Source organism: Furipterus horrens, unplaced genomic scaffold (assembly GCF_987537825.1).
Source record: "Furipterus horrens unplaced genomic scaffold, mFurHor1.1.pri manual_scaffold_6, whole genome shotgun sequence".
In the NCBI taxonomy this organism is placed as follows: domain Eukaryota; kingdom Metazoa; phylum Chordata; class Mammalia; order Chiroptera; family Furipteridae; genus Furipterus; species Furipterus horrens.
Genome location: NW_028327176.1, coordinates 39,910,182 through 39,937,804, shown reverse-complemented (window position 1 = coordinate 39,937,804; position 27,623 = coordinate 39,910,182). Strand labels below are relative to the sequence as shown.

General features: G+C 35.7%; 1 long non-coding RNA gene across 2 annotated transcripts in view; it reads right to left on the bottom strand.

Annotated features, from left to right (window-relative positions):
• The window catches only part of LOC150006004 (uncharacterized), a 433,280-nt gene that overhangs the window by 175,728 nt on the left and 229,929 nt on the right, over positions 1–27,623 (bottom strand). For both annotated transcript variants that reach the window (XR_016511715.1, XR_016511714.1), the window contains exon 2: positions 20,207–20,268. This is a non-coding gene — a long non-coding RNA (uncharacterized LOC150006004). The remainder of the gene's footprint in view (positions 1–20,206; positions 20,269–27,623) is intronic.

Genomic DNA, 27,623 nt, shown 5'->3' with positions numbered 1-27,623 from the left:
GGATAGCAGGATCATTGACTAAAAATGCAAGCATTGTCCATGAAGAAAAGTCTCTGTCTATTAAAATGTGGCTACTAAGATCACAGAGCTGCCCTGGAGATGGTTCCCAGAACCATGACTGTCACCCCACACGCAGGCTCCCTTGCATGCCATTGTACATATACATACACACATATGAAAGTCTCAGGCAATGTTCTTACACTTAACTCTGCTTTTTGATAAAAAAATAAATAAAGCTGTAGAACCACTGTGGTCTATATTGAGTCTACCAGATAGGAAAAGCATAAGTTGTTCCTTTTTAGTCTTTTCAGTCCTTCGCATACCACCTCCCCCATGTTTAGAAGAAATAGAAAAGTTGTACTTTAAACGAAACTGAAAAATAATTCCTGCCTCACCACAATCAAATTTAATTGCAAAGCTGTAAAAAATATAAAATAAAAATAACAAATAAACTATAATAAAACAGAAGACATATAATCCCAAGGTAGAAAAACTGTAACGCATGAATCTAAAAACGTGGTATAACATAAAATACTGATGGGTTTGTTTCACTTTGATTTATTAAAAAAGTTATAAGCAAAACTGAAAAGCAAATAATAAGTTAAAGAAAACATTTGCAAAATATATGATAACGAAGAGATTATATATGTTCCATGCAGTTTTTATAAAAAACAAGCATCTTAATGGAAATTGGACAAAGTGGACAGTTCACAAGGAACTACAAATATCAATAAACTTAAAAAAATCATTCATCACTAGAAGACAAGGAAATTCAAAAAACACTAATTTGAAAGAACATAATCACCCCTATGTTTATAATCACCCAGATATGGAAGTAGTCCAGGTGTCCATCAGTAGATGAGTGGATAAAACAACTATGGGACATTTACACAATGGAATACTACTTGGGCATAAAAAAGAAAAAAATTTTTACTGCTTATGACAGTATGGCTGGATCTGGAGAACATTAAGCTAAGTGAAATAAGCCAGTCAGAGAAAGGCAAATACCATATGATTTCACTCATATGTGGAATCTAATGAACAAACTGAACTAACAAGCAAAACAGAGATAAACTCCTAGATGGAGAGCAGATGACAGCTGAGGGTGGGGGGGGTGGATAGGTTAGGAGGTTGGCAGAATTGAGCAAAAAGGAAAAAGGACTCATGGACATGGACAACCGTGTGGTGATTGCAGGGGCTGAGGAGATGAGGGTATAAGGGGACAAAATGGTAATAAAAAATACAATTAAACATTTTTTATTTAATGCAACAACAAGTAGAAGTCTTTTTTTTATCTTTTAGATTGGGATTTTTTAACTCTAACACCTAATACTGAAATGGGGAAGGGAAATAGCCCTCTGGAATATTGCCATTATGAATGTGACCTGGTACAACATTTCTGGAAGGCGATTTAGCAATGAATGCAAAAAGTTTTCAAAGATACATTTTTTAACTAGCAAATACATGTGTAGTAATATATTCAAAAAGTAAGTGTGAAAAAAAAAATCCTTCTAAAATTGAAAATCTAAGGGTCCAACAATTCTTTCAATTGGATATAGTGCAGCTATTAAATACGAGCTGCAGAAGAAATCATTTTAATGAAGTGAAAAGGTGTTTATATTCTAAAGAGAATAATGAGTTAGGAGATAAAATAAGCACTATATTCTCAACTTTGGGAAGAGGAAAGACATATAAACATAAGAAAAAAACTCTAGGAACATACATTGAAATGATAGCAGAGATCATTTGCAGGTGCTTACTTACAAGTGCTTTTTAAATATCCATTTTCAGTTTACTTTTATTTTCTAAAATTTTCTTAATAAGTGTGATGGTTAATTTTATATGTGAAATTAGCAAGGCAATGGTGGCCAGTTGTTTGGTCAAACACCATTTTAGATGTGCTGTGAAGGCATATTTTAGATGTGATTAACATTTCCAATCAGTAGCCTTCATGCCAAGCACATTACCCTCCATAATGTGGTGGGCCTCACCCAAGCAGCTGAAGACCTGCAGAGCTAAGGCTGAGGTTTTCCATCAAAGAAAGAATTCTTCCTCAAGATTGCAACATAGAAACCCTGCCAAGTTTCCAACCGGCCAGCCTACTCTGCATGTTTCAGAATTGCCAGCCACAATCACAGGAACCAATCTCTTAACACAAATTTGTATTTCTTGTTGTATAGATATAAGTATAGGTATAAATATAGGTATACATATAGGTATACATCTATGTATTATATATAGTCAGCCCTCCATATCTGCAGACTCCACAGCCATAAACTCAAACAACTTCAGATAAAGATATTCCAAAAAAACGAAAGTCAAGTTGTTGTTATTGTGTACTGGGTAGCTGGGCCTATGATGGCTGTGTCTGTCCTAAACACACACATACAGACTTTTTTTCTTGTCATTATTACCTAAACAACACAGTATAACAACTATTTTCATTGTATTAGGTACTATAAGTATATCTAAAGATCATTTAAAGCATATGGAAACACGTATGGAGGTTACTTGAAAATATTATGCCATTTTATGTAAGGGACTCAAGCATTCTCAAATTTGGGTATGAGGTGGGGGTAGTGAAGCGCGGTGGTTTTGGAACCAATGCCTTGTTTCTCTGGAGAACACTAATTAATAGCTTCAGCACATACTAGTTCTTTGGCATAAGAAAAAAATTAGTAAACTTATCTTTTAAAATTAAACAATAAATTGGAATGAGAAAAAGAAATTCTCTTCCAAATAAAGCAACATAACCGAGAAAAAAGGTCCTGTTTCTCTATTTATTCTTTAAGGATCTCTGTCTATCATGCATGGAGTGCACAAAAATGTAGGAAAAAATGTCATACTAGCCCTGCATAATCACATATCTAGTATCTCTATTATGTGGGATGACAAAATTTGTCACTTGTCTGCTATTTACAGGTGAAATTTTAATAATTTACACCATATAACCATTTGCTGATAAAATAAACTGCCGTCTTGAAGGTATTTTTCCCTTGAAAAATAAGAAACATTTTCCATTTTGTTGCCTTTTATATTAATATCTGCTGGTCTATCTTGCTAATTAATAAATGTAGCAGGCTTTGTAAGTCTCAGGGTTTTTTTCTAATTTTGTTTAATTTATCAAATGGAAAATAATCTACCAAAGAGTCATTAATTTAATTTATTCTGAGAGGGAATCATTACTAGATATGTTAAATTTTCAACAATGTAGTTTCAAAACAGCTGTAGCCATGGAAAATTTTTATAGTTTTAATTGAACATCTGTGCATTTTAATTGATTAATTTGAAGAAAATATAGGGAAAAAGAAAGAACAGTAGGTAATATGAATTTAACAAACCACTTTTTTGTTTTCTCTGCTTCTTAGTTAATGATTTTTCAGCATAAACAAAACAAGAGATTATCAAACAACATTAAATAATTCCCACAGCCATAAATACATTCATACTAATTTAGGAGAGTAGACAAGTATTTTATGATAGGATTGTTTTCAATAAAAAACATGAACAAGAAGACATATGTGAACACATACAGTGTTTATTAAGGTCCCTATCTCTATGGAAAATATTAGAGCAAGTCACTGAGGAAAATATCCAAACAGTGTAAGAATTTTCCAGCACCCCAGCCACCACTGTTGCCATGACCAGGCACACAGGATAAATAGAGCTGAACAGGAATCAGTCATTTTTGCAGCACCCAAAAGATTACCCTTCCCAGTATTTCTTTTCTCTTTTAAATGTATAACTTTCTTATCAATTCACATTTTCTTAACACCTCACCTATTTCACTATCAAAACTTAATTATCACAGGCATGGCAGTAGGCCCGGATTTCTCATTTTTCGCCAGTATTGGGAGAAAATGTGGCTCCAGAACAATATATCTGAGATAAAAAGGGCTATGAAAACCCTGTCGAGGTACAGCAGTAAAATAGCCACACAATTCTCACAGACACTGAGTCACGTGCAGAACGGGGTAGCGTTTGCTTCCGGTTATCATTGCTTTTAACTGGTACATACATTCTATTTTTAAATAAGATCTAAGGATGTTTTTATCAACACCATTCAAAAACTGAGGGAAAGGATGGATGAAGAAAATGGATGCACAGACAAGTAGGAGAAAGGCATTCTCAAGGGATCAAACAAAAGTAAATGTCATCTTTAATTTAAAGAAAAAAATCCTAATAATTCTTTACAATCCTGCATAAAAATAATCATCATAATCATAGGATTTAATAAATGCATTTATAGTAATTCAGAAATTAGTCCAATTTAAACTTTAGGTAAAATGTCAGTCTTTGGTCTTCCTGCATTTAAATACTTTTTAGAGGGAAATAAGTCCATTTTAGAAACTGATATGTTCCCTAAGGAAGATAATAAAGGAAAGATATCTGGCAATGTATTTTTAACTACTGATTTTTTACTTATGTGTATATAATACAAGAGTATTTACTTTATAATAATTTACCGCTATCTAACCTGCAACGGAGTTATTTTCTTTTATCAAGCTGACATCCCTGCTATGATTATATCTATGCAAATATCCCCATCCTAGATAACAGTTCACATTCCCAGCATATTCATAACTTAAATGTATCATTAATTCTTACCACAAATTTGTAAAGCATTCAAATTTGCAGGCTATTTATTTCCAATTGGTAGTGTTGTTCAGTATATATAGGTGGAAACTGAACACATTTTTAAAAGATAATTATTACCTGTGATGAGAGAAAAACATTTTCACCAGAATTTGAGCACAATCATTGTTGAAAGTAACTGTTATTGATAAAATTAGAACAGAACTAGAGACAGGGATGACACTGAATGTGAACAGAAATTTTCTTAATGATAACTGCCTCTGCCTCAAGTGAATGGATCAGGTAATAGAGAGTAGAAAAGAAATAGTCAAAAGACCCTAAGTTTGCATGATTTGATACATTTCCCTCTGTTATTCCTGTCCTCCCCATAACACACATACACACACATGCATAAACTTATGAAAAGCTTGAAGCCAATGGGATTTTGTGTGTGAAAACCAATGAAACACTGGGCTTTGAGTACCAATTGTCCTGTCCTGATGGGACAGCGACTTACATTCAGGATTGTGAAGACCAAGAGAAAGTGAAACAAAGGAACCCATCATAGGTGGAGAGAAGGTTATTTATTATCTCAGGAGGTATAGTTTGTCTCCAAGAGACAGGAGATCTTACATCACTGGATTACACAGCTATAGAACAAGAGCTGAATTCCAGACTTGAAGAGCACTTGGCAGGAATGCTATAGAAGGGATTTAATTTTCAAAAAAGAAGTTAGCCTTTAAGACCTTTCCAAAGTGGAAAGCCTATGTTTCTATAATTACATCAACAGTTGAGAGAAATTATTAGCAAATTAGCCTTCTAATTATACTTCAGTACTATAAACTAAGTAATCCCAGATGCTTAGATCAAGGCTGATTTTACATAAAGGTACTCCATTATTTTGCCTTCTGGTTCTAGAACAAAACCTTATAAAATGTAAACACTTTCTGTCTGTGCTTCATAAGCGTAACTATTAGAACTTCAGCTATGACACATTGCACAGTTACAAAATATAATATTATTAAGCTCTAGAAAGAAAGTAGAGAGGTTCACAATCTCAAGAGAATTTTGGCAATAAGGACCTCCCATTTTTAGGGTCAGAAGGTATAGTGCAGCAAATCCAAATATTTACTTAATTAAGACTACTTTTACATTGCTTTTCCCAGTAGTTCCATGTTTATTTTTTATAAAATGTGGATTTTTAGCAATTTATCAAGAGGTTATAACATGACAAATTGTGCACGTACCTAACAACAGACAAACACTGACAGAGCTAAGGAGAGAACTATGCAAAGTCTTGGTTGTAGATTTTGATGCTCTTCTCTCAATAACTGATGTAACAAATAGACACAATTAAATAATGATACAGAATACTTCTTCAGTTGGCCTAATGGGCATTTAAAAAATAGTACATCTAACGATGGCAGAATATCACTTTTTTTATGTATACCGTGGACCATAAATAAATCTAAATAAATTTAAAACTATTGAAATCTTTTTATGACCATAGAACTAAAACTTGGAAGCAATAAAAATAAGGTAGCTAAAAATTTTGAAAATTAAATAATATACTAATTTGACCTGTGGATCAAAGAAGAAATCATAAAGAGAAATAGATAAATCATAGAATATTCAAACTAAACTAATGAAAACCCAACAAATCAATCATTGTGGAATACAGCTTAGGTATGGTTAAAAAGGAATGTATGTATTATGTTTATATTAGAAAGGGACAAAAGGGTATAAAACTAATGAACTAAATGTCTGTTTTAGTATAGAAAAAGAACAGAATTAAATTAAACCCAAGTAAAAAGAAATAAAAAAGAAAAAGCAGCAATGAATGAAATAGAAAACAAGTAATAGAAAAAATTGACAAAGCCTATTTAATTTTTTAATTATTAACAAAATTGGTAAACTTGGATTAAAAAAAAGAGAGGACACAAAATGCCAATATCAGAAATGAAAGTGAAGATATTACTACTGATAACAGAATGTAAGAAAATATTATGTACAATTTATACTAAAATTCAAGAATTTAGAAATGGATAAATTTCATAAAAACACAATTTGCCAAAAGTGGCACAGAAGAAAATCTGCATAGCCTCAAATCAACTAAATAGTTTTTATGAAACCTTTCCCACAAATAAAATTCTAAACCTAGCTGGTTTCACTGGTGAATTCTATCAATATTTTTAAAACAATTATAACTATTTTACATGAACTCTTTATCACTATAGGGGAGAAAAACTCATTTCCCACTCACTTAATGAGCTAGTGTAGCTCTAATATCAAAACCTGGTAAAAATATTATCAGAAAAACAAAAACAAAAAATACAGACTGAGAATTCTCATGAATAAATACACAAAAATCTTTTACAAAGTATTAGCACACTGAATCCAACTTATATATAAAAGATGATAAATCATAATGAAGAGGTTATAATACTACATCATAACTAATACATGGAAGGCTGGCTTCATATTTGAAAATAAATCAATGAAACTAATTATATTAACAGAATAAAAAAGAACAGTCATATGATCTCCCCAATACATGCAGGGGTCAGGGGACAACAAAATGTAATATTCATGATTTAAAAAATAATAATAACTCAGAACACTAGAAAGTGAAGGGAACTACCTCAATCTGATATAGAGTAACAGCTACAAACCCATAACAAGTATCATAATAAACAGTACGTATTGAACATTTTCTCTCCAAGACTGGAACAAAGGAAGGCAAAGTTTTCTGCTCTCACAACTTCATTTTACTGGAGCTTCTATATAGTGCAATAAGACAAGATAAAGATATAAAAGGCATAAAATTGGAAAGAAACAGGTAAAATGTTTTTTTCAGACAATATAATTGTATACATAGAAAATTCTACAAAAAATATACTGTTTAACAATTTTAAAAATCAATTATAGTTCTATATACATGCAATAAACACTAAAAAAAAATCCATTTCTAAAAGCAATACAGTTAACAGTAGCAATAAAAGTGATCTCCCTGGGATTACTTCCCAAATAAACCATCTTTCACAAACCTTTGTTTCAGGCTAACACAGACAGCTAATATCAAGCAAAATACAAATGACAGTATACAGAGAAGTCTGGAAGTACAAATATATATATAAAAAATCAGGAATTACAGATTATTTTTATTTTTTCATTTTGATCAACAATACTTTATAATTTTTCCCAAGTAATAAGCTACACATAAAGATAAAATAGTTATCAATCTTCAAAATTATATTAAGAAAAATAGCCAAGCAATGTTACCATTTATGATGGGTGAGCTAATTGGCAAATATTAATTGACTAATGTATAAAGATTTAATATACCCAATTTAGAAATTTAAATAACATAATTATTAATAATAGGCCATTGGGGTAAATATTATAAATATTTTAAGCACTGTAATGAGGGAAAAAAATTTATTATAAGATCTTTATGTAAGTTAATATTAAAATAGATAATATTCAAAAGTATCAAAAAACATAGACATATTATTATATATCTTCATAACTTATTCAACAGGTATTTATTAAATATCAACTATATGGAAGTGTTATTCTAAGTGAAGAGGAAAATAGATAAAAACTATTGAGTTCCAGACTTATCATAAATATTTCACATGTATGGTATCCTTTATTCCCCACAAAGACAGTATGAGCAGACGGTAACAGTCTCCATCTTTACATGGGAAAACTGAGCCACACAGAATGAAACACTGGTGTGAAATCACAGAGCAGTGGATGATGGTGGCAGCATCCAAACCTGGTGAATCTGACCCCAGAGTCTACAATCTCAGCCAATATGCTGAACACAATGCTCAGTGGTAAACGAGATAAAAACATTTGTGTTCTTATGTGCTCACATGTTAGTTGTGGAATACAAAAAATAGGCAAACAAAGGAGAAATTAATAAATAAAGAAGAAAGGTAACGATAAGCTTTGAAGAAAATAAAACACAAGCAACAGTGGGAGATGCATGCCAGGAAAGCTGACGTGAGATGGCAGTTAAGCTGAGACATGAATGACATGAAGCAGCCAATGCTGTAAAACTCCGGGGCAAGAGTATTCTAAGTAGACAAAACATCTATGCAAATGCCCTGAGGAAGAGCAACATTGATGTGTCCGACGAACAGAAATGAGGGTACAGAAGAGATGATTTTGGAAAAGTAGGGTCCCACGGACAAAATTTGGCATTCATCCTAAGTATGATGGTAAGCCATTGGAAGGACTTAGGAAGAAGTCAGGACCATGATTTTATTTGTGCTTTTAAAATATTCCTTTACAGAGCATGAATTGTAAGGGAAGTAAGGAGAAGCAGAGAGACCAGGAAGCTGTCACAGTGGGATAAGTGGAAGTGGTTGGTGTCTTAGGTATAGTGGCCTAGGTGGAGAAAGAAAAATATGGATAGAAATAGACCAGATTAGATATGTGTCAGAGACAGACCCAGCAGGACTCTAATGAATTGCTACGGTTGGTGAAGAAAGAGAGGAGGATCTCAGGCTGGATAGCTAAATTGGTTAGAGCATTGTCCAGATAGGCCAAGGCTGTGGGTTCAATCCCCTGTCAGGACACATATAAGAATCAACCATTGAATGCATAAATAAATGGAACAACAAATAGATGTTTCTCTCTCTCTCCCTTTTTCTCTCTCACTAAAATCAATCAATACATAAGACTTTTTAAAAAGAGAGAGGAGAAAGCAAGGATGATAACTAAGTTTTTGGCGTAAGAATTTTAGATGGTGGTAATATTTACTGAAATAGGAATGACTGAGGAATAAGGTGGCCCAGGGCAGGGAATCAAGTCAGGTTTTAGATGCTTATTATGCATCTAAGGTGCTATGTCAAATATGCAGTGAACTGAAGTTCCAAGAGAGGGGTCACCTGAGAGGTAGGAATTTGGCAGCCATCAGTGAATGTATGATGGCATTTAAAGCCTCTGCATTGGGTGAAGACGCAGTAGGAGGAACAAGCCAGGAGCTCGAGGCCAAGCCCCTGGGCATTCTAACATACAAGGACTGAGTGGAGAAGCCTGGGAAGGAGCAGACCCTGAGGCCAGAGGAAACGAAAGGTGGCAGATCAAGATTGGCACTAGTATTAGGGCTAGGATAAATGGCTCAAGAGTGAGAGGAGCAGTGTCTTACTTTAGACCAACACCACACTCTTGCAAATCTTGCATAAATTTAAATGACTCACTCTCACAGAAAAGCCTGTTAACTCGAAGAACATAAAAATAAAAAAATTTTATAAAGTTAAACATCTTTTAGAAAATGAAGGGTGCATCTGTTATAATCAAATGAGCAAACCAAGGTTCTTATGTATCAACTTGCTTAAAACAGGATTTAACTTATACACCAAATCTTAGAAGAAATTAGTTTAAGATTTGAACTCAATTTCAGATAGCATCAGAAGTAAACTCTGTCATACTGAGCTACTTTTACCATATAGAGTTCACATGCAAATTATCATCATCATTACTACTAATACTTATTTAAAATGCCTACCATTGTAGATGAAAAAGGGGTGCTGTAATAAATCTAACAGAAAGGAACCTCACAGGGTGATCTGATCATAAATTCCTAACTGAGCAGGTCATGGTGAGGAGTCATGCCCCAGGCATATAAATAAAAGACTTATCTTTGTCTTTAGCAAGACATGTCCATTGTTCTTGTGCATCTAGGTTAACACACCTTTGAAATGTCAGAGTAATACTCTTTTCCAGACCCCTCAGAAGCACTACCACCCTCAAGAGAGCACATAATCCTGTTAACTATCCTGTAATTCCAGCTCTGCTTTGCCTTCTCCTATCTTCATGCAATCTTACTTATGTTCCCTCCTGAATTCCAAATGCATTTAAAAAAAGCAAAACAGTAATTCTCTAGAGCATCTGAGATCATGCTTTATGGCACTGTAGTCAATTTTGGCTCAAATAAACTTATACAAATTCTCTATGAATTTGGACACTCTTACATTGACACTTTATATTAATAAATGAAATTCTCACCAGAATCTTGTAAATTAAATGTGCTTATAATAGCATTCTTTTTTTTTAAGATGAGAAACTGACCTTAAGAGAGGTTTAAGTGACTTCCCTAATGTCAGCTAGAATCATACATTGGTCATATCTAGAGACTTTTTGGTTCTTATTCTAGTGACACAGTGATATACCTCAGGACTCCACCCCTAAAACCTCACGGTAATATTTGCTCCCCCCACCCCCAGCTTAATTTTCCCTGCTATTCATTTACCTTATATACCCATCTTGACCACATGAGTGGGAAAAAAAAAAAAAAAAACTAAAGTAACAAGAAAAGAATAAAAGGGAAATAAAAAATAAGAAGAATAGCTGAAAACTCATCTAAAAAAGTAAGGTTGAATTTTTGAGTTTCCTGGCAGCACAAGCAAAAAAGAATATGCAGTGGTTTACAAAATTTCCATTATCTAATAAAAGGAAACATACCAGTTAGGCAAGAGACTTTTTTTGTCCCAATCCTTAAGTCCAACAGTATTTCTTACATGTGTTTATTTTAGGGAAACTAAACCATATAACGATCAGAGACTTCAAGAGAAATTCCTCTAATGATTTAAAAAAATATATTCTTCATCTGGTTGCACTTAGAATTTTTTACTTAAAATGCGGTCGACAGCTCAGCATTCTCTAGGACGAGACTGTTACACAGTTCATGGTCAATCTCAGCCTTATTAAACAACTTTAATAGTTGTCCAATGACTTAAGAACCACAACCTGAACTTTGACACCTGTCACAATGGGCTCAATAGAAGGAAGACTTACGGTACACTCTGTAAAAATGACCTACATCACATCTCTCTCAAAAGAAGAAGCATCTATGTGAAACAAAATCTTTGCAAAAATGTAAACTCTTTGCTTGCCCCCCAGCTCCAATTTATGTCCCTTCACAAGCAAACTGCCATGGGTTTTAACTATAAAAAACCAGTTGTTTTTTTTTTAAATCCTCATTATTGGCTAATATAACAGAAATGACCAGGAAGAACACAATTTAATATGGATTAAATGCGAATACAACTCAGAAGCTTTCTTCTTGTTGAATTAGAAAATCAAAACTATTAAACAGTATTTCAAAATGCTTTCCATAATCCTGGGACCATTAATGTCATGTTCAAATCACTGTGGACTTTTATTGTTGTTGTTGCTTTTACTATTCATAGGGATACAATGAGTCATTGGCACCTTTCCAGTGCAAGATGCATTTGAATAATACATGACATGCCCTTTAGCTAGCATCATGATGCCAGATTTAAAACAAGGTAAGAAGTTTCCTCCATGTACACTTGCAGTGTTCAGCTGTTCATACTCTATAGCGTTAACAATTTATCATCAAACCCAGCGACTTGCTGCCAACTTATCAAAGTAGCCACTGGATGCATATGATCAAGTCTGAGCATCTGGCTCTCCTCTGTTCCTGACATTAGCACAGACAACAGAATCAGTGGACTATTGAATGCAATTACAGTAAGCGAGACAGACAATAAAGATTGATAGCACCTTCTCTTTTTATCACACACAAAACTAGTGGGGGTTAAAGCTTTGCCTTGAGCTGCCTTCATTTAACAATGATTGAAAATATGCAATTGTGTTGGTAAAACACTGTAGCCTGTACCACTTCATTTACTGGACACATTATCAAATTAAATGAAAAGTGAACTGCCAAAAGCAACAGTTATTATATATTAATGATGAATATTTACTTAGCATTGTTCACAAATCATACAGAGAACAGAATCCTTCTAGTTATCTTCTTTGCAGGTTACGGTTGAGTAGGTTTAACATTTCTATGTTTACGTTAAGTCTTTTGTCTACAATCTCTAAATACAGACTTGCACGATTGGTTTTGTGACTATCCATGTGATTACAATGTGTAATTAATAAAATGTTTTAGTTGTAGATGAATCCTAATTATTGAAGAGCTCCCCCCACCCTTTACAACAATTCTCATTTTTGTAGCTAATTTTGTAGCAAGACAAACTTCACCAGGGGTGTATGTTGTGACCAAAAGGCTAGGAACTCCAATTTAATTGAGCTTCCAAAATATGAAATGTGAAAAAAAGAAGCTCAAGATATAGACAGACCACAAATTTATATTTTATATTTCTCTAAAGAGTATTGATTTAGTAGCCATAGGGGGATATAACAGTTCACCCATAATTTGGCCTCCAAAATAAGAAATACATAAGGGGCAAAAAGCAAAATGGATCTGTCTAAAACTAGTGAGCAAACAAGGAAAAATGGATCCTATGACACAGTTCATTCAGAGAAAACTGCATTCAAGGGAAATATCAATAGATATGGGGATGCAAAAATAAGTGTCTCGTCATTAAGTGGACAAACATTTGGTGTACCTACCGGCATGTCAGAGAGACATGATGGCAGACAGATGTGACTGTTCCAAGTTATGTAGATTAATTCAAGGTTCTTTTAAACAAACACACAGCTGGCCCTTCCTTTGCAACGATAGACACAGGAAAAGAAGGCACTCAGATATGAAATGTACCCGTGTCTCTTTTAAGAGCTCAATAACCTAAAAAGGAGATGTATTCCAAACAAAAATAAATAAAATAAGAAACAGTAAAAGAAAAGGGGAGAAGAATCAGGCACCGGTTTTCTAAAACCATCCCACTGATTTTCCTGTAAACAATTAAGTACAAACTCAAAGTGCTGCGTTTAGCATTAGAGCACACCCTATATGCAGATGTAGCATTCATGAAATGTAAAGAGTACCATTAAGTTCTCTAGATTTACCTTCAAGGAAATATAAATAAAGTCACTTTTCTAGGCATATTCAAATTCTAAGTTCCACATTGCCTTTAACTCCTTTGGAGAAGTGTAGCTTTTGCCAGTTATTCTCAAATCCAGCTAACTACCAGACTTATTATCTCAGGAGCTTTGTAAAATTCAGATCTCTGGGACCCAATCTTTCAGATTCTTATTCAATATAATTTGAGTGGAGCAATGGGTACTCACTATGGAATATTTGGCAAATAAAATATGAAAAAGCAGAAAGAAAACCTGTCATCTATAAAGCTATGGTCCATGATCCATCTTTTTTACCCATACATATCTTTTTATCTATGAATATAAAATCCTCATGTTAATAATATTTTCCATAACTCTGGAGGAGGGTCAGTTAACAAACATTTAATTGAAAAAGAAATACATGCTAATATATAAAAATCAACACACTGCACATCAATGCAATAAAAACATGAAAGAATGCTCTTGCTAGCCCTCAATAGCTATTCCTCACAGGGTTAATTACTGCTAAATATCCATAGATATCTTCATAGTCTTTATAGTTCTACCATGTCAGGGTAGAACTATAGCAAGACTGTGTTTCAGTTGCTCCCAGCCGCTTCAGTGAGGTTTTCTTCTCATTTGCTCAATGTGTAATTGTCACTCAGCCAGCCATTACATTTGTAAAAAGGAAATTGTTCCATATGTAGCTGTAGACGCAGTGTGGCCGTGGGAGGAGGTGAGTTCACGATCTTCCTACGTCCATCACTATGTTGAGTCTCTCACCCTTATGTATTCACTTGTAACTTATGTGTGCATGTATTTTACATAATCCAAGATGGACTACACATACTGTTCTGTGAGCTGACTTTTTCACTTCATGCTATTCTGATTTCGATCTGTATCTATCTAAAACTATTCTTCATTTTATTTCTAATGGCTATATAGTATTCCACAGCATAATCATAATTACTTTAGCTAGCCTTTCTTTGGTCTTACTATTGCTCCTAATTAATTTGTTTTACAAAAAAGGAAAAAGGATGTTTTTATGGACATCCTGTACAGTATATCATTTACGTGTGTTTTTTCATTATAGATTTCTAGAAATGGAATTTCTGCATCAATAATATGTGAACTTAAAATTTTAATAGATACTGGAAAATTGCCCTTCCAAAAGGCTATATCATTTTCCACTCTCACCTACATAGAGCATAAGAGGACCCATTTCTCCACAAGTCATTGATGTTAAACATTTTTCATAATTTAAAATTTTATCATTCTAATGTACTTTTAAAATCTTATTTTTAATTTTTATCCTCTGATCCATTTTACATGTTTATTAGGCATTTTCATTTCTTCTATGAACTGCTTGGTCATAGTTTATTACTATTTTTGTACTGTGTGGTTTATCTTTTTCTCTGATTTTTTACTGTGTATAATGCACATCAGAGAAGGAAAACTCTGACTCCAAAAAACCTCTGCTGCCTTGCGGCATACCTCTTCAGGGGAAAGGCTAAGGGAGTAAACCCTGACAGAAAATCCGGAGCCGGAGTCCCTAAGGCGGTTTGACGTTGTAGTCAACACCGGCAACTCCTGCGGCGCACCTGAAGCCAAGCTGTATTGACTCCGTCTTTCCCTTGGACCCTTCAGCTGCGAAGAGAGTGGGGGTCTGCTGCATGGGCAACAGCAGACCCTCCATATCACCCTGCCTAGGCTCTGTAGCTTCAGCTTCACTGGAGAGGACACTCCAGCGTCATCGCAAGATGTCGATTCAACACGGGAGGAGACAGATACCGTGTCACTCCCGAGTCGGACTGCATAGCCATTCTCAGCGGTGCAGATAGACTCTTAAGAAGCTACTCCATCGTCTCTCGAGACGGACGGCTGCCGATACGATATAATGCAAATACACAGAAGTTATTTTTGTGTTCCTTAGAATGGTCTTTCTCAACTGACAATTATAAAAAGAAATCACCTCCTGTATTATATTTTTATGCTTTCTAAAGTCTATATTTTTAATATATCCGGGATTTATTTTTATGTACAATATGGAAATACCTATTTTTAAAAAACTCCTCCAAGTGATCCTTATTACCCTCCAAATATAGCAACCACTGTCATACACTGCAGTGGAGCCCGAATGCCTGGAAATCCTTATTACTGCATTGTTCATCTGTAAAATTGAGATAACACACCCATCTCAAAGGATTCTGGGAAGATTAAATGAGATAAGAAATATACAGAGCCTAGAATGGTGTCTCCCACAGAGAAGATGCTCAATAAACATCAGCTGTTAGTGTCACTTGTATATTATTTTAACAAAGCTCAAATACCTTGTTTTTGTATTCAATTCAAAGTACCTTCCTACTTCCCAAATTTCTCTCAAAACTAAGGGCTGTGTGTTGATGTAGATTTTCATGGAATAATCTTTAAAGAGCCAACCACCCACTTTAAAAATGATGCTTTTATTTCCTTGGTCACCAGCCTATTTCTACAGCAGCTGAGCCTTGAGGCCTTCAAAGTAAAGTGCTGGCTGATGCAAGTTGATTACAATACAGCATTTTGAGTGTTGTTGGCAACACTTTGCTTATTCAAAGGGTGCGTTTGGCACTTAACTACACACTTTTAAAAGACCTGTGGGTAACTTCTGTCTGGCAGTCCAGCTCTGACTCTCCCGTGTCCCCGTATGTGATTGGGACTCCTACACTCAGAGCCACTGTCTCCAGCAGACAGATGGGAAGCCTGGTGGCCTCCCCCTGAGAGACCAGAGGGTGCACGCAGCCTGGTCTGTGCCATTCGTGCTGCACAGGCTGAGATTCTCCAGGGAGACAAAAGCTGGGTTCCTAGGGACCCTCAGGCTGTCAGCAGACCCCAGCCCTCTTTCACACTGACCTTCTAACTCAGTACTCTACTTTTTGACCAAGGATTTTGGGGTCTTTGGAGGACAGAAAGCAAGCCTGCTTGTCCACACTTTGTGAGTTCAACTTTCTATCCAAGTCCACTTAAAATTTTTTTAAAGAACCTGCTCCTAGCTCTGCCTCTAAAAGCAGAAAATAAGTCTGTAATCGAAGAAAATTCAGGAAGGTATCACCTTTTGTCCATCGCCAGCGAGTGCACAATGTAGCATTGTCTAAGTATCTATAGTTACTATGATTATTATAGAAATGATATTTATTGAACACTGTCTTAGTAAGCTAGGGCTGCTATAACAAAATATTATAAACTGGGTGGCTTAATTAACAGAAGTTTATTTTTCACAGCTCTGGAGGCTGGGAGTCCAAGATCAAGGTGTAGACAGATCCTGCCTTGGGTGAGAATCCACTTCCTTGGCTTGTAGAGAGCCACCTTCCAGCTGTGTCCTCACGTGGCCTTTCCTCAGTGGTGCTCCTCTCTCTCTCTTCCTCTCATTATAAAGGCACTAATCCTATCATCAGAGCCTCACTCTTGAGCTCTAATCTAAACAGAATCACTTCCTAGAGGCCCCACCTCCTAATGTCACCACATCAGAAGGTAGGGCTTCAACATATGACTTTGAGGAGAACATAAACATTTAGTCCATAATAAGCACTTACTGTTATCCAGGCACCATGCTAAGTACTTTAAATGTATTATCTCAATTAATCCTCCTAGCAACCCTTTGAAGCAGTTCTTTTTATTATCCACAATACACAGAGGAAGAATCAATCAGAGGCACTGTGTGCTCCAGATACTGCTACAAACATACTCAAAACCAGAGTTAGTACATGGTGAAGCCGACTCAAAACCCAGCTCTCAAAACCCTCCCATGTAATAATCTGCCTCACTGCCCTGCTGGAGTAGCAGGAAAAAGAGATGATTTTCCTTCTTAGAAAAAATTCAGGTGAGATTTGTTTGTTTTCTTAAATAAGCTTTTACTCTCCATTCCTAGCCCTCACCTCTTAAAACAACAAAACACAATCACCTACATTAATTGTAATAAATTAGTTTCAGTCAGGTATAATGAAAGTACAGAAGAGCATAAAGGTTGGGGGAATAAATTTCTAAATAAGCTTGCAGAGGTGAATGAATGGATTATTATTCTATCAAGTATTTTGGAAGGCCAGTTTCTATGGGCTGAATCGCATGCTCCCAAATTCATATGTTGAAGTCTCTACCTTCTCAGAACATGATCATCTTTGGAGATAAGTTATTTAAAGTGATTACATTAAAATGAAGACTTTAGGTCGGGACCTCATCCAATATGACTGGCATCCTCATAAGAAGAGGAACTTTAGACAGAAAGAGATAACAGACACAGGAGCGTCAGAAGGACAACCCTGTGAAGACACCTCTCTCCTTTAAGCCAAAGAGTGAGGCCTCAGAAGAAGCTAATCCTGACAAGATCTTGATCTCGGACTTCCGGCTTCTGGAACTATGAGAAAATAAACCTCTATTACTGAAGCCTCTCAGTCTTCAGTATTTGGTATGGCAGCCCCAGCAGCTTTTTGTCAAAGAAACAGAAAGAAGCAGAATGTGGGATTCACTGGGAATTTCACTCTTGCTCGCAGCTTCTCTACAGGCCACTAGCAATGCCCCAGAGTTTTTTGTTTGTTTGTTTGTTTTGGATTAAAGTGAGAGTAGTCTCAAGGGTACAAAGATAATCTTAGGCCTGGAGAAATATAACTAAATAACCCAATTTTCATAACCAAGATATGCAGATATTCTTCCTCTTTTTCTTTTTCTCTTTCTCTCTCTGCACCAACCCCACCCCCCACCTTCTTCTGTTAACATTGCCTTCACTGTCCTTATTGTAATTTGCCTGTCTTTTCTACAGCGGATAGCTATGCTGATAAGCTAAGAATGCATCTGACTATAGAGAAATCAGTCAACTAGAGGCATAGCACGTAACCGGAAAGCTTCTCCTTAGGCTTAGATTATTTATTGGCTGAGCCGGACACGTAGCAAGGAATCAACTAATTTCTGCTATTTGTGGTTTACCCACTCACATTACCTCATCACAGCAATGGCTCCTCTTCTGCCATCAGTCAATGGGCTGGGAGCAAAGTCAAACACTGATCTGAGCCGGGACGTTCTCCCAAACACAGCCACACTCCCCCAGGAACTGTGGCAGAACTGGCTCATGCCAGGAGAACTCATCCTTCCCTCATCCAGGCTCACTAATAACCTCCCCTTGCTTTTGCTTGGATCTTAATGACTTCAACCCATCACAAGGGGTTTGCTCTTTCTTTTTTTCTCTCTCTCTATCGGCATAAACACAAAATGGCAGATAACCCAGAGAAATAAATATAATTTAGATGTAAAATAAAATCTATCTACTAGGTTGTGCATGCATGCATGCATGTGTGTCTCATTGGCATGCACCAGATTGGACTAAATGGCAGGAATTTCCCAAGGGAGGATAACCTCCAGATACTGCTACAAAAGCTTTATTCCCCACACTCTGCAAATTATTTAATTTAAACACTGCTTGATATGATTCTCTGAGGAGAAGGGTGTTTTCCCAGATCCATTTTTTAATTTGTTGGTGTGTATATGCATGTGTGCCTATAAAAACAGCCTCACAAACCCATTCACTGCTGCAGACAGTCTAAGCACAAGCCTCTGATGGCAGAACCAGGGGCTGCAAATTGCTGTCTAACACTAGGAAAATGACGAAACACACATGTCACTTCTCTTCTTTTTCTGGTGAGGAGAAATAGGCCGAGACTCAGTTATTCATCTCCTAGGGTCCCCACCCCCAGGGCACTTTCCATTTCCTTAGTAGCTATAACTAAATATTTTTTAAAATCATGTGTTTGTGCGTGTGTGTGTGTTGGTGTGTTTGTGGGGCGGGGGGGGCATGTGCGAGTGAGGGTGTGTGTGTATATATGCACCATGATTAATTTCTCACAGTATAACATGGTCACAGCCATGGATACATGTTACTAAAGCAGGAGAAGCAATGCACAGATAAAAGAATCAGTTTTCATAAGCAATGGGCTGTGCTGTCTAGTGGGCCAGGGAGGAAATGTACAGTGTTCTTTTAATCCTTCTGCTTCCACGTGCTTAACTTCTACTACCATTCTACCACATACTAATCAGGAAAAGAAATCCAGTAAAACAAACCCCTCAGTGTCCATTATATATTTTGCCAAATTCCATCATGAAACATCTTGCCTTTTTAAAGAGTTTATAGGTCCCATTAAAGGATTCAAATGACTTTCTCCCCTAGACAGAATTTCTTTACATAAGATTCCACAGAGGGGCTAACCCTGCCACAGAAGTGAACTTGCACACACAAGGCCCACACTGGAGATAGTCTTTTTATCTTGGCTAAATCAATTTAAAAGCAAATAAGCATTAGACAATAATTTCAATATTAACTTACTCTTCTTGCTTCTTCATCAGAGAAAGCTAAAAGTATGTGACCTTCCTCTCACCCTGCACCTAGGCTTCCTCTAGTTCTCTCCCTATGTGGTGCCCTCCACACAGGTAAAGCGACCTCCTCCTCCCCACCAACCTAGTTATTTATTGAATATGCTCGCATTCTGCACCATTATCAGCTTAATGCATAATTCAAAATCTCTTGCATGTGGCCTGCACTTTTGCCTTATCCCCTGCATTCTGAAGGAAAGATAAGAGGAAGTGTTTCCAAAGCGGGCCAATATAAGGATGCCTGAGCGTTAACATTGTCCCCCCTCCCTGCATGGTGCCCACCCTCACCCACCCCTCAGAAACTGATGCACCTTGCAGCTCACACACACCTCACAAAGCTGCTGCACTGAGAGAAAACAATCTCAGAGACGGTCCAAAAGTTTGTGCTGAAAGGGACCTGAGAACCTGAGGGAAAAAAGAGGCCTCTGAAAGTGGAAAAATCAACCATTACCTTTAGAGTCCCATCCTAGACCAGCAACCAGATGTTTGCAGCCCAGCAATAGTTTCAAATCTCTGCAATTCAAGAAAAGAAAAACCAGATTTAGAATGCTTTGTGTTTTCTTTCCGCCCATGTGTCTGGTAAAAGGGAAGAGTGAAAGGGAAGTGAGGGGCAGTTGGAAAAGACTCCTTAACGTGTTGGAGGGAAGAAGAAGAAGCCCAAAGGAAAAAGAGGGGGTGAAGGACAAAAGGGAAGGAGGTGGTGAAGGGTGAGGGCGTAAATTGATTGGGAGACAGGATGGGGAGAAAAAGACAGGACTTGGAGAAGAGAGGGCTTCAAGATCAACTATATTAAAAGGTTAATTCAGTCAAAATCAATTCAGCAAAAGTGGCTCCAGTGATTTTTTTCCCCCATACTGAATTGACTGCCTTCTGATTGAATTGATTAAATTAACTTGTTATTTTTAATGATGTGTGAAAAGAGAGAAAATGAGTGGATAAGCCCACCTGCAAATATACTAATCCAAGTAAACCGTATGCTCTTATCTGAACACACTAACAATTTGACAAGCATAAAAAAAAATACACACACATACACACACATATGTATATAGGCATATGCATGTGTGTGGCAATGCTGAATTCTGTCAAAAAGTGCCAGCACTGTCGCCCAGAGTATTCACAAGCCTACTGTATACATAATGCATATAATATATAGTCTGAGTTTTGTTCTTTCCAGAGTCCAAATATCATCGTTTTGGAAAGCAGTGTATCCTTTAACGAGTTACTCCACTGTATAAATGAACCAGCACCATTTATCAGCACCATTTTTAAAAATAAGGTTCACCTCCCCCTAATGCACTTCTGCCAAAGTCAGGATATAATACTAAAAATCATAAGGTCACCAGTATAGTATCATTTGGACTTATTTCTAAATATGGAAATCTAGTAGATGCTTTCTACATGTGTTTTGAGTCCACCAAGCAATAATTCCTCCTTTTTTATAAACATAAAGACCTGAATAATTTAAAAATTAAGGACATTTAGAATAACAGTCTTCCATACACAAAAGAATTTATTTCAACTTTCATCATTTATAGTTTATTGCACTGATTTTTTTCATCAGTTTACTTAGTATTAGGCTTCCACTGAAGTCATCAATAAGAAATGAATTTTGTAACTTTCAAATCCACTGTATTGTTTTACCTTTTATTTGTAGGGAATTTTTCTTCTCTCCATGGTATTACTGCAATAAGTCAGTCATTATTTCTTTATGTTTTCCCTTCTTTCTTTAGCATTTCATTTCCCTTTACAGCACATCTTATGATCACAAAGAAAACAGACACACTTATTTCTTTTAACAGTTGAAATTGCTGCAAATGATTTAGCTGTCATTTAATTTGATTCCTTTCTTCTGTCCATGGAGAAATATGTTTAATGTACTGGAAATTATGTTAATAAGAAAAAGCATTATCTCATTTAATGAAATAAATATACAAATATTTCAAAATAAAATAAAGAGGCAATCTTCACTGAGAAAAATGTCTCTTATGGTTTGCATAAAATAAACAAATGAGAAAACAAAATCATGAATACATTGAAACACTGACAAAAATTATGCCTACATTCAAAAGGGGAGGAGAAGCTTGGTAACTGAATTAACCACAATTTAATCAAATATCTTTTTGAAAAATATGGTGCACTATTAAGGATCAAATTGTTAATCACATTTCCAATTACCTCAGGAAAAATCATTTTATTTTTTTTAAGAATGGACACTGGGATTTTGAAAAGTTTTCTTTGTAATTTTTCTGTTCTATTTCAATTGGTCTTTCAATGATTGCTATGGCTTGAATTAATAATTATCAGCAATCTAATTGAAAATACAACCCGATGCATATAACTACAAGAAAGGTTAGAATTCCTTTGATTTTGCTAATCAAAACAGAGTCAATGAACTAGTTCCAAGGCTTGTATATATTAAAATTTATTTAATGTACAAAAAAAAAGGTTAAATAAATATTGTTAGTGATTTGAGCAAAACTTGAACCAATTATGTAATAAAAGCATGACCAAAGTAACAGAAACACATAATTAGCAATTTAATTACTGGCATGAAGACAAGCTAAAGATGTCAATAAAAAAATCTTTAGTGACAAGCCAATTTTATTCTCTTTATTGTAATTTTTAAGAAATAATCATCACCTGATGAATAAGACCATTTTTATACTGAATACCTACCCTTCCAGAAACTGAAAAACCTACTTCAAAATATTTCTGATTCCAGATCTTTATATAGTGAATCATTATATTTTCTCCCATTTAGATTGGCACTTTCTCTTCTCTGAAAATATTATATTTCTAATCAGCAAATAAAGAATATTATGTTTTCTTAAATGAGTTAAAGTAGCAGGTGTTCTTTGTTTCAATTTCATTTTTTTCCAGCTTCGATAATGTTTTGACAGAAATGCTTCCCTATATATGACATTCTGAATATCCTATCTTTTTTCAGTTCTGAAATTTTAGCTGAGAAACACACCTAAACCATGGATTGTTTTAAAAGGAGACAAATACCAACTCGAGTGGAAATAGTCAGGCTATTTGGGCATTCCTCTGGGTTTTTCACAATTTTTTTTCTCCCATATCTCTTTATTTAGAGTTATAGCTGAAGAGAAATGAGTAAGTTCAGTTTATTGTGATATGGACCACTTGTATTTTTTCATCACAATCCCAAGTTTCAGATTTTTAAACAGTCTGAACTACTTATCTTAAAGTGTTCGGTGAATGCTTACTAGCTTCTATATCACCGGTATTTAACCAGCAGCAGAAAACAGATATTTCAAGACAAAACCATACTGAAAGAGGTTTTCCATCTTGTGATAAAAAGTGAATCATCTTGGCTGGTGTTCAATAGCCACTTGTACAAGCCCAGTGCATGGAGTGAAATCATGAAAGCCAGACTTACTAAGAAGTTTGGTCTGTAAATAAACTTGAAGCATGATGGAATACACTTTGAAAATAAACTCCAGCCTCTATGAGCATAACAAATAATAACTCCTAATAACATTGCCTTTTATAATTAGTCTACTGATTCTAATCATTTTGACATATACTTTCACAATCAGATATCCTAATTAAATATCCAAGTCTTGAGAGAAAGGTATACAAGTTCTGTCCGGAAGGTACCCAGCCACTAAAATGAAAAATAGAGACATTACTGAAGAAGATACAAGAGATAAGAAAGACTGTACATACACAGGACTATGATGCCTCAGTCCTTTTCAAAGTAGGCGCCTTGGGACCTGACACAGTTCTCCCAATCACCATCAGCTGCCCTGTCGTATTTTCCTGAACCTCATCAACGGTCTGAAATCTCCTCCCTTTCAAAGGTGATTTTAGTTTTGGGAAAAGCCTGAAGTTGCAGGGCACCGTGTCTGGGCTGTAGCGGGGCTGGGTCACCTAGAGGACCTGAGGTTTGGCCAAAAACTCTGCACAAGACGTGATGCATGAGCAGGTGCGTTGTCATGGTGAAGCTGCCAATCACCAGTTGCTCATATCTGTGGGCTTCTGAGTCTTCCCAAAAGTTTCTGTAGAGGAATGTTCAAGCTTAACACAAAATTTGATGCATATTTGTGGCTCCACTCACTCAGTCATTTTGAATGCAATGGTCACACAGTTCTCATGCTCACTCAATGGCATCTACCATTCCCACTGATCAGTACAGTGAAATCATTGTTCACACATGTGCATTCTAGTCCACTATCCTTGGCTGCCAGGTTACATGCATGTCACGCAAACTGTTCTCATTATATTAACAATGGCTGGTCTTTTTCTGGACAGACCTCGTATAATAAAAACTCAAAGTTTCTAAAGAAATTGAAAATGTTCTTAAAAACATATTTTACTGTTTATAACTTGATAAATGTGAAGAAAGCAAATAATTCAGAGATGACTTTTTCAAACCTATCATTTCTTACATATACACGTATTTGAATTAGATGTTCTTCACTTCCATATAAAGTTCCCTTTCCCAAAGCTTTTGATCAGTTTATTATATATCACTATCAACTTCTAAGTTTCTATTTCAGCCATAAATACAAACTTATTTGGATTTTTCAACTCTAATCATCTAGGCTTGAAATTATCTTTCCTTCTATACATTCATGGTCCAGATACAAGTTGCTATAAATAAATAAGTATGTTAATTTACAAACCTATATAAAAGATCTCCCATATTACTATAGTGGAGGATGGCTAAGCAATGGCACCTGCCTTTAAGAAGCTCAAAGTCTAGTTAAGAAGAAGGGTGACCAAAGGTAATGGTTGCCTTATAATTCAAGTGTAGTTATGATAACTGCCAAACAGGTGACAGAATAAACTCAAGAAAGTTCATAGAATAAAGAGAGCACAGTGTCCTTGTGGGTAGACCATTTTATAAGTGGGTACTATAGAAAGAATTTTATAAAGCTTTCAAATGCAACATCTCATTTGAACTTATGAAGTAAACAGCCCCTAGTATTGGTAAAAAAAAAAAGAGAAAAAAAAGGTTCAAAGAGGTTAAATAATTTACCCAAACAAAAATGTATTATAATGGGGATGCAATCATAGTTTTGCAGACTCTATGTTCTAGGCACGAAGAACGCATTTGAGATGAAGGAATGATCAAGGAATTATGTAAACTAGGGAGGAAGGGAAGAGATTCATAAAATATATGCAGGGCAAATGAGAACTTTTTAATGATTTCTGAATAGAAGGATGGCATAATGAATGCAGAGCAAAGCATGAGTTTAAAAGGTGAGAGACCAAAAGCAAAAGGTGGGTGCAATTGATGTTCCATCCAGACTTCTTTACCCGGGGACAGTCATTGCCCAGCTACCGGGATTGTTGGGATAAAGGCCCTCAGCTGCACCCTTTTCTACAGAAGTATCCTCAGTCTAGCAGGGTCTACTGCACTGGAGAGGTTAAACTCCCTCCCCTGTCAACCCATACAACGGCTTCCTGACATGGGGGGTACAAAAACTAGCTCATTTATTTCTTTGTTTGTTTGTTCGTTCATTCATTCATTCATTCATTCAGTCAGTCAGTCAGTCAATCATTCAGTAAACTGAATTTTGGAGGATGACACTGGTCCGTAAAACAAGGTAGGTTTCAAGTGTATAGCTCAATAAAAATCATCTGCATAGTGCATCATACACACACACACATATTTTTTTTTTGCTTAATCCCTTCATCTTCTTTCATCCAACCCTGTGACACCCCTCCTTTCTGACAGCTGTCAGTCTGTTCCATGTATCCATGTGTCTTTCTATCCTGTTCAGCAGTTTATTTTATTAGGTTATTAAGTGAGATCATGTGGCATTTGTCTTTTTCTGACTGAAAATCCAGCTCTTTTGACCTGAGGGACATCACCTTTGTGAGGTCGGCTAAAGCTGTCTGTCAGCTGAGGCCATGTGCCCTGCCCTGCTTCCTCACTCCCTTTCTCCTCTTCCTTCTGTGCCTCCTTGGCTCAGGCTCTGCAGCTAAGCAACCTGACTGCAGAGGAGGCAGTTAGAGCCTAAGCTGTCTTCTTCCGCCTTGAGGGAAGAAAGACTCATAATGTGAAAAGGTGAGTGATAGCAGCTTTACCCAGACTCCTCCAGGGCATATGTGAAGGTCACCTAGATGTGATTTTGGACCATTTTGCCAGTGGTTCATAATATCCTTCCTACGAAACTGCCCTTTTGTAGCCTAGATGACTGGGTTATGATAGGCTTGACTCTTTCTAAATTACACCCAAGGAATTGCCAAATTCCTTGCTCTAAAACGGTGATGCCTTTCTTGAAACACACCCTCATATGGAGGGAGAACATCATCAGTCATCAGGAAAAAAAAAAAAAAAAAAAAGGCATTCCTCTCAGTGTTACGTTACTGTCCTTAAAATACAGTCACCAACTTTCCCTAGATAGGATCATACAATTGGGAGATTATACTTGGGTCTCAGATAGTTTTGAGAATGGACTTGCATCATTTACAAATGATGCATTTAAAAATTAAGTAACCTTTGCCTAAATACACAATTAGCTAGGCATAAGTTACAAATTTGTTGCTGACTTATCTTCCCTCAAAGTAATAATGAAATACTCAGAAAATCTATGTCTCTTTCATTTGAGATAAGGTAATCCCTCTTCAGCATCACATAGGACACAAATTTGTGCATCCACAGGGATGAACCAAAGCTCAGTCTCTCTTATTTCCAGGAGCTTCTTAAACATTTGAGGCCACTAAAACTCAAGTAACAATGATGAAAATGAAACAGGCAGACCTTCATACATTTAAATGTAAAGACAAATTAGCATTACATGCTTCTCCGAAACACTATCTCTGGAACAAGTAACATTCAGCTGAAACACAAAGAACTTGCATACTTGTAGGCTGTGTGAAAAGAGGTGCCATGGAGAAAGGTGACTTTTTTTTTAATTGAATGTAATCCAACAAAGATTTGGCAGACTACATATGTAAAAGGTTGGGAATGCTTGCAGAAATTGATTCATTCACACTGTTGTGAATCATTTAGCACACACTTCAGAGAGAGTTTAGCATCTTAGTCTCTGCCTCCCACTTCCTAAGAAAGGCTGTTAATCAAAATGAAGACTCATAGATGCAGCCTTGGGAATGGGACAAAGGGATGAGAGAACAAGGCACATCACAAGGAACGATTTTCCTCCTCTAAGGACAGTTTGGGTTTTTCTTTTTGCTCCAAGGGCGGGAGGTTTAATGCAGTAATGTCACATAAATTAATATATAGATTCTCAGACAAGGGTCGTTATTAAAGTTATATAAAAACAAAAGCAAGTCCTCTATTTAGGAGATGCTTTTGAATGTGCCTGAGTCAAAAAGCATACTGCTCATTGCACTTAAGTACATTTCTCCTCCAAATTGTAAGATTATAAAGGAGCATATTATAAATTATCTAAATAAAATGATTAAAAGCATCTTTATTTGTAAAAATCTTGTAATTATAAAAGAAAATTAAATATCTTTCTTTAAAAAAATTTTATACAACATTTTAATGAATTTCTAAAATAATGCATATAGCAATGCAGTATAGACCTCAGACCAGGGCATTAGAGATAGACCATGTAGTAGCTAAAGTTCACACACACACAAACTTACACAACCAATAACTTAATAAGGCCTATAAAGTTTGCCAAATTTCTTTTATTTTGAGAGTGCCAGTAAATTTGCTAGTACTTTAAAAATAAAAGATGATGAATTGTCAGGTAAGTAAAATGTACAAATGCTATATTATTAATGGTTAGGATTTAAAAATAATGTTTTCAAATAATTAAAGTAACAAAAATATCATAGTTAAAGAAAACACACAGAGTAAACATGTATTTATTTTCCAAAAACAGACAAAAACAAATGTAGAGGTTTATAAAAGCAAAGTA